Source organism: Neopsephotus bourkii, unplaced genomic scaffold (assembly GCF_033783945.1).
Source record: "Neopsephotus bourkii isolate Nb327-2 ecotype Australia unplaced genomic scaffold, CSIRO-AGI_Nbou_v1 NB_234, whole genome shotgun sequence".
In the NCBI taxonomy this organism is placed as follows: Eukaryota; Metazoa; Chordata; class Aves; order Psittaciformes; family Psittacidae; genus Neopsephotus; species Neopsephotus bourkii.
In genome coordinates this window covers 7029914-7043947 of record NW_026900744.1, presented here as the reverse complement: position 1 = coordinate 7043947, position 14034 = coordinate 7029914, and the positions used below count along the sequence as shown (strand labels likewise).

General features: G+C 45.4%; 1 protein-coding gene across 16 annotated transcripts in view; it reads left to right on the top strand.

Annotated features, from left to right (window-relative positions):
• The first annotated feature begins 405 nt into the window (after positions 1-405).
• PTPRF (protein tyrosine phosphatase receptor type F) overlaps positions 406-14034 on the top strand; it is a 395978-nt gene continuing 382349 nt past the window's right edge. For 11 of the 16 annotated variants that reach the window (XM_061345058.1, XM_061345056.1, XM_061345054.1 and 8 more), the window contains exon 1: positions 646-805. The gene's annotated coding sequence lies outside the window, so the exon portion shown is untranslated. Of the gene's footprint in view, positions 546-645; positions 806-14034 lie in introns of those variants that run through there. The other 5 variants (XM_061345048.1, XM_061345062.1, XM_061345061.1 and 2 more) reach the window with 3 other exon arrangements.

Genomic DNA, 14034 nt, shown 5'->3' with positions numbered 1-14034 from the left:
ACTGCAGGGGCTGAAGCAGCTCCGAATAGCCGCGACACGGTCCAACCTATCACAAATCGCAACAGGTCTCAGCGTGGCGCTCACCCGCCGCCACAGACGGGGAGACCCAGCTCTGCTCTGCCTGCCGACGGGCGCTCCCTACACCGACCGGTTCCACCTCCGGTCTGACCGACACCCAACCGGCACAGCGACCGCGCCTTGGGAGTGAAGGGCCCCCCCACCCCTCCGAAAGGCGGCGGGGCTCGGCCCTCTCCCGCAGTCCGCCGGCGGGGCAGGGGGGCGCGGGGCCCCCAACTGGGTCCTTCCGGCTGCGGCAGCGGCGCCGCGAGAGCGCCCGCCCCGCCCCGCCGGGCCGCCCCCCGCCCACACCTGGCCGGGGCGGGCCCTGCCCGCGGGGTGCGGGCCGACTCGGCGGGCTGGGGCGGGCGGCGTCGCAGCGCAGGCCGGGGCGTCGCGGGGCGGAACGGAGCGGGGCTGTGTCCGGGAGCAGCGCCGCACCGCGCTGCGGGGCCGGAGCGCGGCAGCCGGGGCCCAGCGCAGCGCAGGTGAGCCCGCGGGCGGCAGGTGGCGACGGGGCGGGCTGGGATGGGCTGGGCTGGGCTGGCAGCGGGGCGGGAGCGGCGCGCGGCCCCGGTGGGGGCGGGCTGGCGGCGGCGGCGCGCGCGGAGCGCGGTCCCGCGCAGCGGCTGAGGCTGAGGCTGAGGGAGCGCAGCGGAGCGGAGCTGCCGGGCGTTCGGCGCGGAGCGGAGCGGGTTCTTGGCGGCGCCCGGAGGCAGCATGCGGGCGGCGGAGCCCCGGAGCCCCGGTAAGTGGCTCGGCTGCGGCGCTTTCTCCCCCTCTCGCTCGGCCCCGCGCCCAGCTCCCGGCGCGATGGGGTCGTCTCCCGGGAAGCCGCCAAACTCCACCGCCTGTTGAGCCCCGCGGATCGGCGCCCCTGAGTGCCGGCCCCGCCGCTCGCCTCGGCACCTGGTGCCCCGCGGTACCGGAGCCACTCTGCCTTCCCGTCCTCCAGAGCCGCCACGCGGTACCCGGCGGCTGCCGGCTGCGCCCCGTGGGGCCTCCCCGGGTCGGCGGGGAGCAGCCAGGCACCTGCCGGCGCCGCGCCGCGGTGCCGGGGGCGCGGGGCTCGCCGCCGCGGTGTGACCTTCCCGGCTGGCTGCGGCGCTCGGGGCAGCCCCGGCCGGCGGGTCCCTCGCGGTGGGCTGGCGGGGCGGGGGCGCAGCGCTGAGCGCCGCGGGGCGTCCCGGGCGCGGCGCGTTCGCCGTGCGGGGACGGGAGGGGAGGAGGAGGGGAGGGGGCTCGGGGCGATCGGTAACGGCCCGAACCATTTCCCCGTGGCTGGCTCTGGCCGTTCCGCGCCGGGAGGAGGGAGGGCGCTGCAGCGAGGGGCGAGCCGGGTGGCGGCAGATCGCGTCTTCACCCCCCCGGTGGGGCGAGCCGCCGCCTGGGAGAGCGCGGGGCTGCCGGGCGGCGGCGTCTTGGGTGGCGAGAACAAAGGGCCCCCGGCGGGAGCGGGCGGGGAGCTCCTCCGCTGCGCCCGGGGTGCCAGTTCCCAGAGCCGGGGCAGGGGGGTGTGTGTGGGGGTCACCCCTTTCTCCCCAGCCCGGCCTCCCTCCCCGGGGAGCGCGGCTGCAGCCTCCTCGGGGTCAGCTCCTGCCCCGCAGCCCCCTCCGCAACCTGTTGGGCCGTCTGCCTGGCCGGTACCCGGGGAGGGGGGGGGGGCAGTCTTTCCCCGTGGGTGCCCCGGGGTTGCCGGGCTCGCCGGGGTGGGCAGCCTGCGGCGAGCGGGAGGTGAGGCGGAAGGCGAACGCTGGAAACGGGTGTGTTTGCCCTCCCGGTGCTTTCGGCAGCTATAAACTGTTAAGACCCAACTTCAAGCAGTTCAGATACGTGCCGTAAATTAAATTTAATGAAAGTATTTCCGCGCGATTAAAGAAAGATCTGTTCCCGCAGACCTCTTGTGTGGATAAGATGTGCTGTGTTTCCAGGAGACTGACTGGGGCAGCTGCTTTAAAGCGTTTCGGAGTTTTGTGTTTATTTCAGATGTAACCAAATGAAGCTGCGTTGTCAGTATCAAATAAACTGTTCTCCTGTCAAGTGTAGAATTGAGCTATGAAAAGCGATTTAGTCTGAAGACAACTGGATAATCAAAGCTTCAGTTGAGTATTTGCTAGGGATCTCTGAAGGCAGCTAACTTAAGTAGGGATGGTGAGCAAATAGAGTTTCCTTATGGTGCTCTTATAACCACCTTTGTACATTTTTCAAGGTAAATGTTAGAGACATGATAAATTTAATTTGAGCTTACTGAGGTCCTCTGCTGCAGATGACTTGTCTCCGTGTCCGGTTACTGGGTCATTGTTCCAAGCCTGCCAGTGTGGCTTTGAAAATAGCTTTTTAAATAAAGTCCATTGCACTCCTTACGGTAATGCAGGAAGTGCGTGGCTCATGAGAATGGTTTTATGGATGGAGCAAGTGTACTTTAATCTTGATTTTATTATTTCTGCCGTGGTGGTTTGCTGTGGGGCTGAGTATGTAGGAGTGATAGATATCCGTACATTGAAGCGCACAATCAGCAGTCTCAGCGTTGAAAGTGTGAAGTAGAATTTGTGTGGCCGGTTTGTGATCTGAGTATGTGGTTGGTGACAGTGTTGGATTAATTAAGTTCTCAGTTTCTGCCTTTAACCAGCCTTCTTAACATGCAGGTTTCTCAGCCTACGTCACTGGCATGCATCCTGGTTGATGAAATAGGATGCAGCATGACCATACATGTGAAGGGGTTAAAACAGCTTATGGCCAAAGAGTTAATGCATCACTTCAACTCAAGAGATTTTTATAATTCAGCTTAGTTAGAAATATTGCCATCTGCCCTTTTCTTTGAATGTGTGTGCCCATAAATACGTCTTGGATAAATACTGGTTGGGGCCATTAGCAAAGTTGGAGAAGCCAGAGACAGTGTTTTATTCTCATGCATGTTGCCAGTGAAAATCTCACTTTTTGAGAGATTGCAGGCACAATGTAGGACAGCTTCTACTTCTTTTGTTGGTGGGTTGAGAGGTGTGCAGGTAATTTTAATTTTTTTTTTCTAAACGAAGTCCTGCTTTTGGGAATGGGAGATAACTGTCATTGTCAGAAGCACAGAAGACAGTTAAAGCTTGGGATTGTAAGGAGAAAGATCTAAGCTTGTGGGTAACAGAGAAGAAATGTTTTCCTCTTTGTGTCCACATAATGCTGGGCTGTGGGAAGATATACTTAATGAGGATGATTATTGCTGTGGCTTTCCATAAATCCACTTGTAATGGAGGCTTTGTACAGTTACTTCTGAATCTGTACATTTAAAAACTGCAAATAGCGATAATGGAGTTGGCTAATAGCAGACTGTCAAGTAAGTGCAATCCTTGTGATAATGTTCAGCCATAGATCTCCATGTAAGTATTACTTTTAAGCAGAAAATGTTTCTTGTAGGTCATAGTATATGCAACTGGGAGGAAAAAAGCCCTGCAGATGTTGCCTGTTCTTGAATCTTCACTGGCTAGCTTTAGTAGTGCAAGGGGTACTGTTTCTCTCCAGCTTTTTATCAGATAGCAGGGGAGCTACAAGTTGGTAAATTCATTTGATGTGAATTTAGATAGTAGAAAGGAATAATAATAACAACCAGCTTTTAAAAGCTGACTGAAGAGGTGTGCTCCAGCAGCACACTGTGACTCTGTGCAAATTAAACTTGGGACTTGTGCCTTTTGAAGGATTGCAAGGTTCCCTGTGAAGCACTGGAGCGAACTGAGCCACCAGGCAAGAGGCTGAGCTGATCTTGTTAGAAGTATTAACCAGGACATACCTTTCTGTTTCAGTGGGTTTTTTTCACTGTCTCTTAGAAGGCAGGGGTGAGAGTTAAGTTACTCATTTGGGTTTGCAAATTAATAAATAAAAGGTGAAGGTAAGACAGTAGGGAAAATTTTTAATGTGCTATCCCAGTACAGAAAGATGTAAAATCGATCACCTATTATTTTCAAGTGAAGCACTTGTAAAATAGCTACTGGATGTTTTATTTGGTGTTTTGAATGAATGCAGTTTTAACTTACGTAGCTAAGAAGCAGCTTCTGAAGGAATCTGGAATGTGAGTTGCTTATGTTTATGTTTGGAAGAATTAATTGAGAAATATTTGTGATTCTCGCCATCATTGCTTACTGTCCTTTAAAAGCAATGCGTTGACTTTGGTCTTTCACATAGTTTGTGAGGGCTCCTTATGTGGATTTCCTTTTACTGGAACTATGACCATAAAAGTAAGCTTTGTTTCTACAGATCTTAGTGTGGTGCTCAAATCCAAAATGTATGCTTCCTTTCCAGTAAAAACTTATAATTACATGGGGTGGTAGCGAACTGGAAAGTATTGCAAAACATATGTAAGAACACTGTCGTACAAACTCTAAAACTGACGAATGACTCACTGCGCCAGTGCTATATCAAATTCTATCTATACACAAGGTTTAAATGACAAGTTTACTTTAGGCAGGAAATATGCAATTTTCTTGTACACTTTCTTCATCTAATGTCAAGTGAGCTTAATGAAATGGTACATGTGGGCATACAGGAGGCACCAGTTGTAGAGCTTTAATGAGCAAGGGGAACAAGCACTGCTTGGCTCTACTTGTGGAGATGATAGAGAGGTAACTACTCTGTATATTTAAAACCAGGTTCACAGTACTGATGCATGTCTTGGTACATTCATATATCTTAATGTACCTCATCATGATTTGTTTATGTGCATTTACTGTTCTATTTTTTGTTCTCTATAGGAGAGGGTACTTGTGTTTTTAGCAGTATACATATTCATCTTTACATATTTGTATTGGTTGAGTTTCTAACTGGCATTTCAGAATTTTGGCAATATTTTTGTGAATATAAAATTCATATCACTGCCAAAATGAAAATGGGATGATGTTCAGTGTGGGAAAGGGGCCCATGGTTGTAGGTTAAAGAGGAAAAGACAGCTTTCCACTGCAACAACACAGGTTTTATTCATGCTGTTGACTTTATAATTGTGATTTATTATGAGAAGCTTCATAGAGCTTTGGAGAGCCCCCTCAAAAAAACCAAGGGCATGCAGCCAGGCAGTAACATCCTGTAGCTAGGAAGCCTGTGTGAGCTGGGAGGAGTGCAGAGAAGAGGAGAATGGGGAAGACAGTGGGGTAGAGGTATCAGTTTTCTGCTGTTGCATTGTGGCTCGCATCCATGTCTGTAATGCTGAGGTGCCTGACAGAACACCCATGGGGAGGCTTAGACTGCAAAGCTAAGGAGCCCAGAATCCACTCCACCCTTGGTGGAAGACTTCAAACTCTTCACAACCTTGTCTTTTAATTTCCAATTTAGCCATAATCCATTCTGCCACAAAGTCTGTCAGTTGCTCTCTTTTTTGGGGTGTGGAGAAGACACAGCACATGTCCTTGGTCTTCACCTTAATTGTTGATGAAACCTGTAGTGACCAGCACCTGCAAGTGGTTTGTACTGTCTGTAGGAGGGTCAGAGTCTCCTCTGGAAGTGAAAGGAGGCTGAGGAAAGGACACTTAATGTCGGTGAACACACAGTGTATATACACTTGTGCCTTACTGGGGAAATAAAAAGGATGAAACAGGTCTTGCTCCTTCAAGGAATCTGTTATCTGAGAACTTTTCTAAAGATCAAAAATACAGAGATAAGTTAGGGTTTTCAGAGGAGAGGATGGAAGCAATATATATAAAAAGCCTGGTTGAGAGCAAAACTGACAAAAGCATTTCCTAATACCTGGGCTCAGGATTCAGAAGTAGCAGCTCTGTTTGGATGCTTTCATTAAGTGCAATCCACTGTATACCTGAAATACAGCAATACCATTAATCTGGGAAGGGACGGGTTGGTCCCATTCTTACTGTTGTCCTTCAGCAGGCATAGAAGCTTCCAGTTTATAACCTGCCCAAAAGACATTTATTTCTTGGCACAAAATTTCAGCTGCAGCTGGCAAGTGGGTAAGTACTTTCTTTCCAGCCTTACTGAGAAAGAAAGGAATTATTTAGGTTGGCACAAGAAGTTTATGGTTCAGAGTTGTCGGTTGAAATTGAACAGAGGAAAAATGTAAAGGGTGGGCAGGTGGCATTGCTCTTTCAAAAGCAGTGCTGAAAATCCTGTCATCACTCCAAACCAAACCAAACATGCATGTGCTTGACCGTGGTGAGGTTTTACCTGTTGGCTTCATATGCCCCTTCCTTGTTTCTTTGTTTTTGGGTTGGTTTCCCCCCCCCCCCCCCCATTTTTTTCCTCTTTTCTTCCCGTCCAAGTCTAGTGCTTGACACAGAATTGCATGTGTATACAAGGAATAACATCTGTTCTATTTTATGAGATCTCCACAGCGCAGTTGCATTTTTATCCCTCCAATGTATGGATTTTTCTCTTGTGTGTCATCCTCACTGCTGAAGGCAGCCGGGCACTTGAGCTTTGTAATACCTCTTCATTCTTCAGGAGCAGGAAGTTATTCATGGGATGGTGCTTCATTCTTCAGTTAGATTTCCTCACAAAATTAGGTCTTGCAGTGTTTTGGAAAAGCCATTTTTTTTCTAGAGGGTTTAGTGAGTAGGGATGGGAAAAGGATGATTGTGTGGCTCTTTTCCTGCAGCAGGAGTTTTGGTAATCGTTATATCAACAGGTTAGATTTTGTGCACCAACATGGATGTATTTGGTAGGATTGTCAATTGGGAAGGTAAATGAGATCTGAGAAGTATGAAAAGGGATAGCCTAGAGTTTAGATTTTAGGATTTTTATTTGTTTATTGGGCACGGTGTGTAAAGAATGCGTTTAGGTGGTGTTTGCTTGGAAGACATGGGATTGAGGGAAAGGAGGAAAAAGTGCCTTCTTGTTTATAGATGGAGTTGTTCCCTTCTTATGAAGTACTGTTTTCTTCAAATACAAAAGACATTATGTTTGTTTATGTTTTATTAAGTAACATTAGTTTCACCAAATTTGATTGAAGGTCTGGTTATTACAGAATCAATAATAATTCTCTTATCTTAAGGAAAAACTTGTAATTTATGAATGTGCTGTCCATTGTATTTTAACTACTTGTAATACAGAATTTGCAAGATTACACAAATTGACTTGAAGATGCATGCAAAATCCAATAATACATTTTGCATGTCAAAGTTCGGTGAAATATGAAATATAATTACCATAAACAATGAAAATTAGCCCCATAAACCTATGAACTAGAAGGCGTGGAAATAATTTTGTAATATATATTCTCACTGGGTTTGTCGAGACTGTTCTTGGGCACCACCAGAATTCCTTTGCAGTCTTGTATATTCTAATTTCTGTGTTGTTATGTGGTGAAAAAAAACTCTCCAGTACTTGTAAACTTGTATTTAGCCTGAGGAGGAAGCGTGCATTTTTGAACATGTACATTAGATTCTGTCTCCTCACAACAGCCTTGTTTCAGTAGCTTCCAATTAATGAAGTGCAGACTTGAAGAATTGTACGTAGTATTTCAGCAGATTGTAGAGCTACTGCTTTAATTCTGCCTCCTGACACAAAGGTAGAATAATAAAACTTTTGGAGGACACCTTCAGTATACTTGAAAGATGGAAGTCTGTTGATGGCAGAGTCGCTGCTCTTGTTAGTTTAAGTTTTCTCTGGATTCTGCTACATCTTTGAACCCTGTAACCCTACTACTACACTTCATGCTTTAAGCATAGTGTTAAGATAGAGTACTTTTTTGAGATCTTTTGGCTCAAAAAGAGGTATTTCCATTAACCTAATTTCCTGAGATGTGTCCTGTTGCAGTGGGCTCATTTTAGCACAGGTCAATAGGTGCCAAATCCTACTTCTTCATCCAGGTAGGTCAAGACAGGGAGAGCTGGTAGGAGCCATGATTTTAACATGCTTTTTTAGCATGACCGTGATTTAGCTTCTTTTTTTGGGTTGGCTCAAAACATGGCTTTCTGTTATTTGTAGCTGGATTTTGGATGAGTGTGGGCTCCTGCTGCCCCCACGTTCGAGTGGGCAGGTACCATCCTTTGCACAGAGATGTCTTCCTCCTGACAGCGAGCATTGCATTTGGATTTTCTTTCTTTGCTGCTGACTTCCCTGGTTGTCTGGGTCTGCAGCTGAGGCTGTGATGGCAAGAGGCACCTCTCGCCTGCGTGCAGGAGAAGTGCACAGAAGTGTAATGTGTGGCCCTGGTGATAAAACTCCATCAGCTCTATGGGAGCAGGCTGTTATTTCCGATAATTGCACTTGGCTCCTGCTATGTTTCTTACCTGAAGCTTTTTCTTTGTAAACAACATAATAATAAAGTGTGCTGCTATATTGTCTCTGTGCCAGCCTCTTGCTTATGTCTGTGGAAGAGGTAAGGAGCATAATTAATTACAAGAAGGGAAAGTTCTGAAGGATTGCATGGCAGCAGGCTGTCATGCTCTTCTAGTGATCCCTCAGCCTGCTGTCAGGAAGCTGGGCATCCTTTAAGAATAGTATTTTACTAAAAAGTGATCAAAGGCTTCTTCATTGGCCAAAACCAGCTAGATAGATGGGCAAACGATTGCCTTAAAATGACTTGCATGGAATTACGGGGATCAGCAACTTGACTATAGTGACGAAAAAAGCCTTTAATACACTAAAAAATCACCCATTGTATTTTGTTTGTTTAGATCGTTAGGTGTTCAGGGTAGGCACCATGAATTGTATATGAATTGTATAGTTAAAGAATACATTGAACAGCAGTTATGTTGCTGAAAAACATTTGCAAATGTAGGTTTGAATTAGGGATGTATTTTTTTTTTTCCTTATTAATCTTTGAAGAGTTGTGCTTTGAAGACCAGTGAATATTTGATGCCCTTAAACATTGTCTACAAGGAGGAGGTGAAGGATCTCCTGACCTCCTGTTTTGCTTTTCTTTCTTTTCCTTTGAGCTGAGACTTTTACTGTATGGGTTTTTTTTGGACGTTACAATGAATGCAGATGTTCTGGTTTTGGCATCTAGGTGATAGGAGTAATAGGATGGGATGACACAACTGTGTAGGTTATAAATGAAGGGTGAGCTCTCAGATACTGGCTTTCTTTGTATCTGAAGTGAGTTAACAGCCTCTTGTATTCTTGTTGCACAGTGTAATTAAAATAAACACTATAATGCTGATCATTTATACATTTCTGCCTGTGGGTGAAGTTTTAAATTAGAAGTAGCTATACTTGGGTGGAAGTGGATTTATTTATTTATTTTTATTGTAATGTTGTTGCCTGTTTCCACTCTAGTAATATTTCAGTGAAAGCGCATTAAAAATATTGCCAGGCAGCTTTGTTTTTGTTTTTTATTACCTAATTGTATATTCTGGTAACGATGTAATTATTGCTTTTAACAAAAACTGCCTGACTTGAGTGTTTAATTCCATCACACTCAAGCAGTCACTGATGAGGTGATGAATGATAGGTTATATGGAGAAGTGGATTTGCAATTATTTCTTGCTTTGGGAGAAAAAAAAAATAGAAAAGGAGGATGTTTTGTTTCTGTCCAGTGACTAATGTTGAAAATCAAAGCAGCACACCAGATGTTTTTTCTAATGAATGTGGTTCAAGGCCTCTTTTGTATGGAGGAGGGTTTCGGCTGAGTTCGTCTCTTGGCTTTGAAGTTTCTCTCGCTCGTTAATGCAGCACTCCTCTAAATCTCATGCTCAGGACTTCTTCATTGACGGGAGAAGTGGGAGACCCTTCGTGCGTCTCACAGATCCCTGTTCACAGGAGGTGCAGGGGCAACAGCGTTTTTACAGTGTGAGCTGAGCACTTCCATTCACTTTTGTGTTTATTTCATTGAATTCAAACAAGAGTAAGTGTTTTGCTTTATTTGTTGATGTCTGATTAGGAATTAGTGGAAGAAACTGAATCGCTGGTGTGATTAACGGTTGGTTTTGTTTCTGATGTATGAAAGGACTCATTGTCTGAGGCTTTTCCTGCATTGCGCTCTGCCTAATCCTGCTGAAATCACACTAACGGTGGCAGCGGTTGAGGCTCCTCTTCTGTTCCTGAGTATGTAATCATACAGCTGGAAAAATTTCCTCTTCCAAGGGATGGTTGCTGCTTGTGCTGAATCTGCTGTCACATTGTAGAGATCTTGGCTAACAAGGTGGGCATTAGTTGGCGGGGTTTGTGGGGGAGAGGATGGCTAATAGGAAATCTGCAAACTGATCTAATTCATGCTTCGTTTGGGTTTCAAATCTAGGCCTGATGGTTGTGTTAACACTGTCTATTGCCTGACTCTTTGCAACCATGACTGAAGATAGTGAGCTGCCTCATTCTAACTCTTAATTCCTCCCAGATTCTTGTTAGATCAGCTTTCTGTACCTACTGATATAGTACTTGCGCAGGGAGGAACGTTGGAATTGCTCAGTGTATGTGTTCAGAAGCAGTTTTATCAGTTTGAGGTGCATAGAAATGAAGACATTTTTAAAGTGCATAGCAAGAAATTCTAGTAGTCATGACTGCTCCTCTTTCAGTAAAACCCTGGAAGAAACATAATACCCACCCCACGAACACTAGCCTTTCTTTTCCTCTGAATCGAGTTGTCATTCCAAGGTCTCGGAGTGATTTAAAAATATAAAGTAAACTCCCCTGAGGAATCTATTAAAAATTATTTGGTTCACTGAACATGCAGTGCACGTTCAGTCTTGGAATCCATTACATGCCTGTAGAAAGACTCTAAAAATCCTCTCTGATGAAGTTGGTCAGAGTTGTGTCCCTTTGGCAGGTGGGTGTGAGGGAATTTCATTGCTTTATTTTCAAAACAGAAGTGTGCAGAATTAATATTGATTTTTATTGTAGCTATCTGCTACTGCCACTGTACCCAGGGGTTGTATGTAAGCGCTGCTTTTGTAGCGGGAGCTTTCCCTGTTCCTTTAGTTGAAGGCTGTAGTTGTGGAGCTCTGGATATAATTGGGAAATGCTGGGTTGTTTTTTTTTTTTTCCTCCTTTGAATTAAATTTGTAAAGCTTTATTACCTAGAATTAAATTCTTATCAGGTTGAAATGGTGCATAAATTCTTGTTGAATGGAGACAAATGCTATTAGAAATCAGTGAAACTAAGCTGTGTTTTAATCCTAGATTTATTTTCATTTCCATTGTGGTATGCTGAAAACACTTGGCATCTACTTTGTCTGTCTGCCCTGGTGTTTTCTTCTTCTGATAATTTTTAATGATTAAGTTTGGGAGAGACACTGTGTGTTAGATTCCCACTTACAGTGCTGCTCTGTGCTGTGACATGGGTTATATTTCCAGGTACCTGGTATAGGTGTTGTCAGTTCCCATCAGCATGTGCTGCCTTTGTGTGCTGAAGAGAGTTGTCATGTTATTCAGCAAAAATATTTCTTTTGGAAGAACTTTCTCATTCTTTCAGGTCATGATGGAGAACTGTGATATCTGATGTTGGCTTTTGTATGCAAATAGTCACAGTTGCTCCGAGCATGGTAATTTTTCAGAGCCTAAAGTCAGGTAAGGACTTAATGAAAACACAAATAATGGGCGATCCCTCCGGATATGCAAGTTTATTTGATTAACCCACCTGACCTGCAGCATTTGAGAGCAGTTAAATATTTGGACAGTCAGCAGTCCCGCTGGTCATGTTTCATTAGGTGGTGGCCTTCTCCCTTTGGAGTTTACTCTGTTGTGCTGGTGTTGCCAAGTCTCGTGTGATCTCGAAAGGGAACTGTGTGTGGGGGGCATGGCAGGTGCTTTTGGGGGTGTCACTGAGCCAGGCTCCCAGGAGGAGCTGGGGATGCATATTGCTGCAGCAGCATCATCTGCAGTGGGTAGGGAATTGGAGGCAAGGGAGAAAATTGTTAATTGCGATTGTCAACACCATAAAGGTTAGCGGGTAGATAAAGTTACTAACCTAAGCAGAAATAGCAACGCTGCCCTGAAAAGTGTAAAAGACTTGTCAAAACCTAATCTAATCTCCTGCATTAACTGTACATTGCAATAATGAATAAATGAAATTCCAGCAAGCTGAGATGGCCCAATTTTAATAACTTATCAAAAAATCAAAATGAGGCATTGCACTGGAAGAGGCATATCACGGTTCTCCAAATTTCTTTCTATAGAATCGGTTTTAATTTTATGCGAGTGTACACTAATGGTTTAAAAACTCATTTGTCTCCTTGTCAGCAGCTTGACCAGGATTTTAATACAAAGGACATAGTTTTATCTTGAACCGTTCTTGTGTTTCAATGGGTGTTGCAGCCAGCTAGAAAATTATTTAACTTTTCAAGTGCTGTGGTTTTGATGCAGTGAAAACTGTATTTTACTGGAAGTAAAATGTATGTAAAACCAGTGGCGCTTTCAATTGTATTTCCATTTAGATCCAAGGGGAGGGGAGCTGAAGCACTCAGTTCTGCCCATTTTCTGAAGATCTGTGGTAACTCCTTGTATTATAATTAGGTAAAATTGCCAAAATCTGAGGAAGGTAAGGAGGAAATAGCTGCTGCTTTTTTAACTTGGTGCATTTCTGGATGCATTAGTGAAGCTGGTAGAAATGTGGCCAGCAAGTTTTGTGGGAGAAAAAGCTAGTACAAGGGGGAGAAAACCCTCCTGAGATTCAAATGTGATTTAAAAAATGTTGGTAGTACCTTTTAGTCTTTTCTGGCCAGGAAAGAGCGTGATTATAATGTGGTTTTGTCATACAGGTTTGTGAGTGACTAGACAGGATTCAGTTCTGAATTCCTGACTTTGGAGTGTCCAAATTGCGCATAATTAACTTAAAAGTGAGCTTTTAGAGACCCAGATGCTTCACAGGGAAATTAATGAGAAACCTAGTGTAATGTTCTACCCTTTTCAGTATGGTTTTCTCACCTGAAATTACTGAGTTATAAATATTTGAAATAAAAATTAGTTCCTCAGCTTTGATTCTGAAATGAGCTATGAGCAACCGTTCTCCTGTATTTGTGGTCTCAAAGTGAAAAATGTTTTGATTAATAGAGCCGCTACATTAGTTTTTATGGTAGTTTGCTGTGACACATGTAGTTCCTAGCTGTGCTTAAAAGATGTAAGTTTGGCACACTTTCTGCTGTATTTCTTCACCTAACTGCACTATGGGTTTGCTTATAATGTTGTTAATGAAATTGTTTTTTTGCATGATTGCTAAAGCATCTCTGAATGGGTAAAAAGCCTTTTTCTGGACCAAGGGGTTTGTGGTTTGGTATCGGTTGTGTGTGGGGTTTTGGGTGCTGCTGTTAGAGGGGGGCTCTGCAGTGTTGCTCTCTGTCTGCCTGGGTTAATGCATTTGTCTGAGCCATCGGAAAGGAAAACAAAATAGTTTGGCTTGGTGTGAAATAACTTGCACGGCTTGGTTTTGCAGTGCTGTCTTTTGCGTGTCCGTACGTGAGGCACAAATGTGCTTGCAGGGTGGCTTTATCCCCTTAATGGTGTGGTGGAGGGGTTTGTGTTGTCGCTTTGGTTGGGATGCAGGGATGCTGGAGGGGATGACACTGGGTGTTTTGTCAGGTTGTCACCCTGCCTTCTGACACTGCGAGACCTTCTCAGAAGGGTTGTCTTGCTAATAACCAGTGTGGGTAAGTGAAAATGAATGATCTCAGAGGCGATTTAAGGTAAAGGCAAGTAGTCACTGTGAAGGTAACTCCAGGAGACCAACCCAGGCCGGCAGCCGTGGGCTCAGTTTTCTGAGCACTGGCTGTGACCTTGGATGTACACGGGCCAGCTATGAGAGCTCCTAACAAGCTCCAGAAAGCCTGGGTGGATGTGTGGCCTCTCACTCTGTTTAATAGTGGATTTATATTTCTCTTTTTTGAGGAGGGACAGAGGAGACGCCAAGAGTTCCCGGCTACAATGCTTTTCACATCTTCATTTGAAAGTGTTTTAAGCAAGGGACATCAGAAGCTGAGATACAAAGCAACCTTTTGAAGTTAAAAGTGGGTCTGCATGAAAATGAACTGCTTGTCTGTGAAAAGAGTCAAGTGTGAAAGGATAGGATGGTTTCGCTAAATGAATTTGATAGTCTGAATAAGTGTGGCAAGGCAGAGAGGA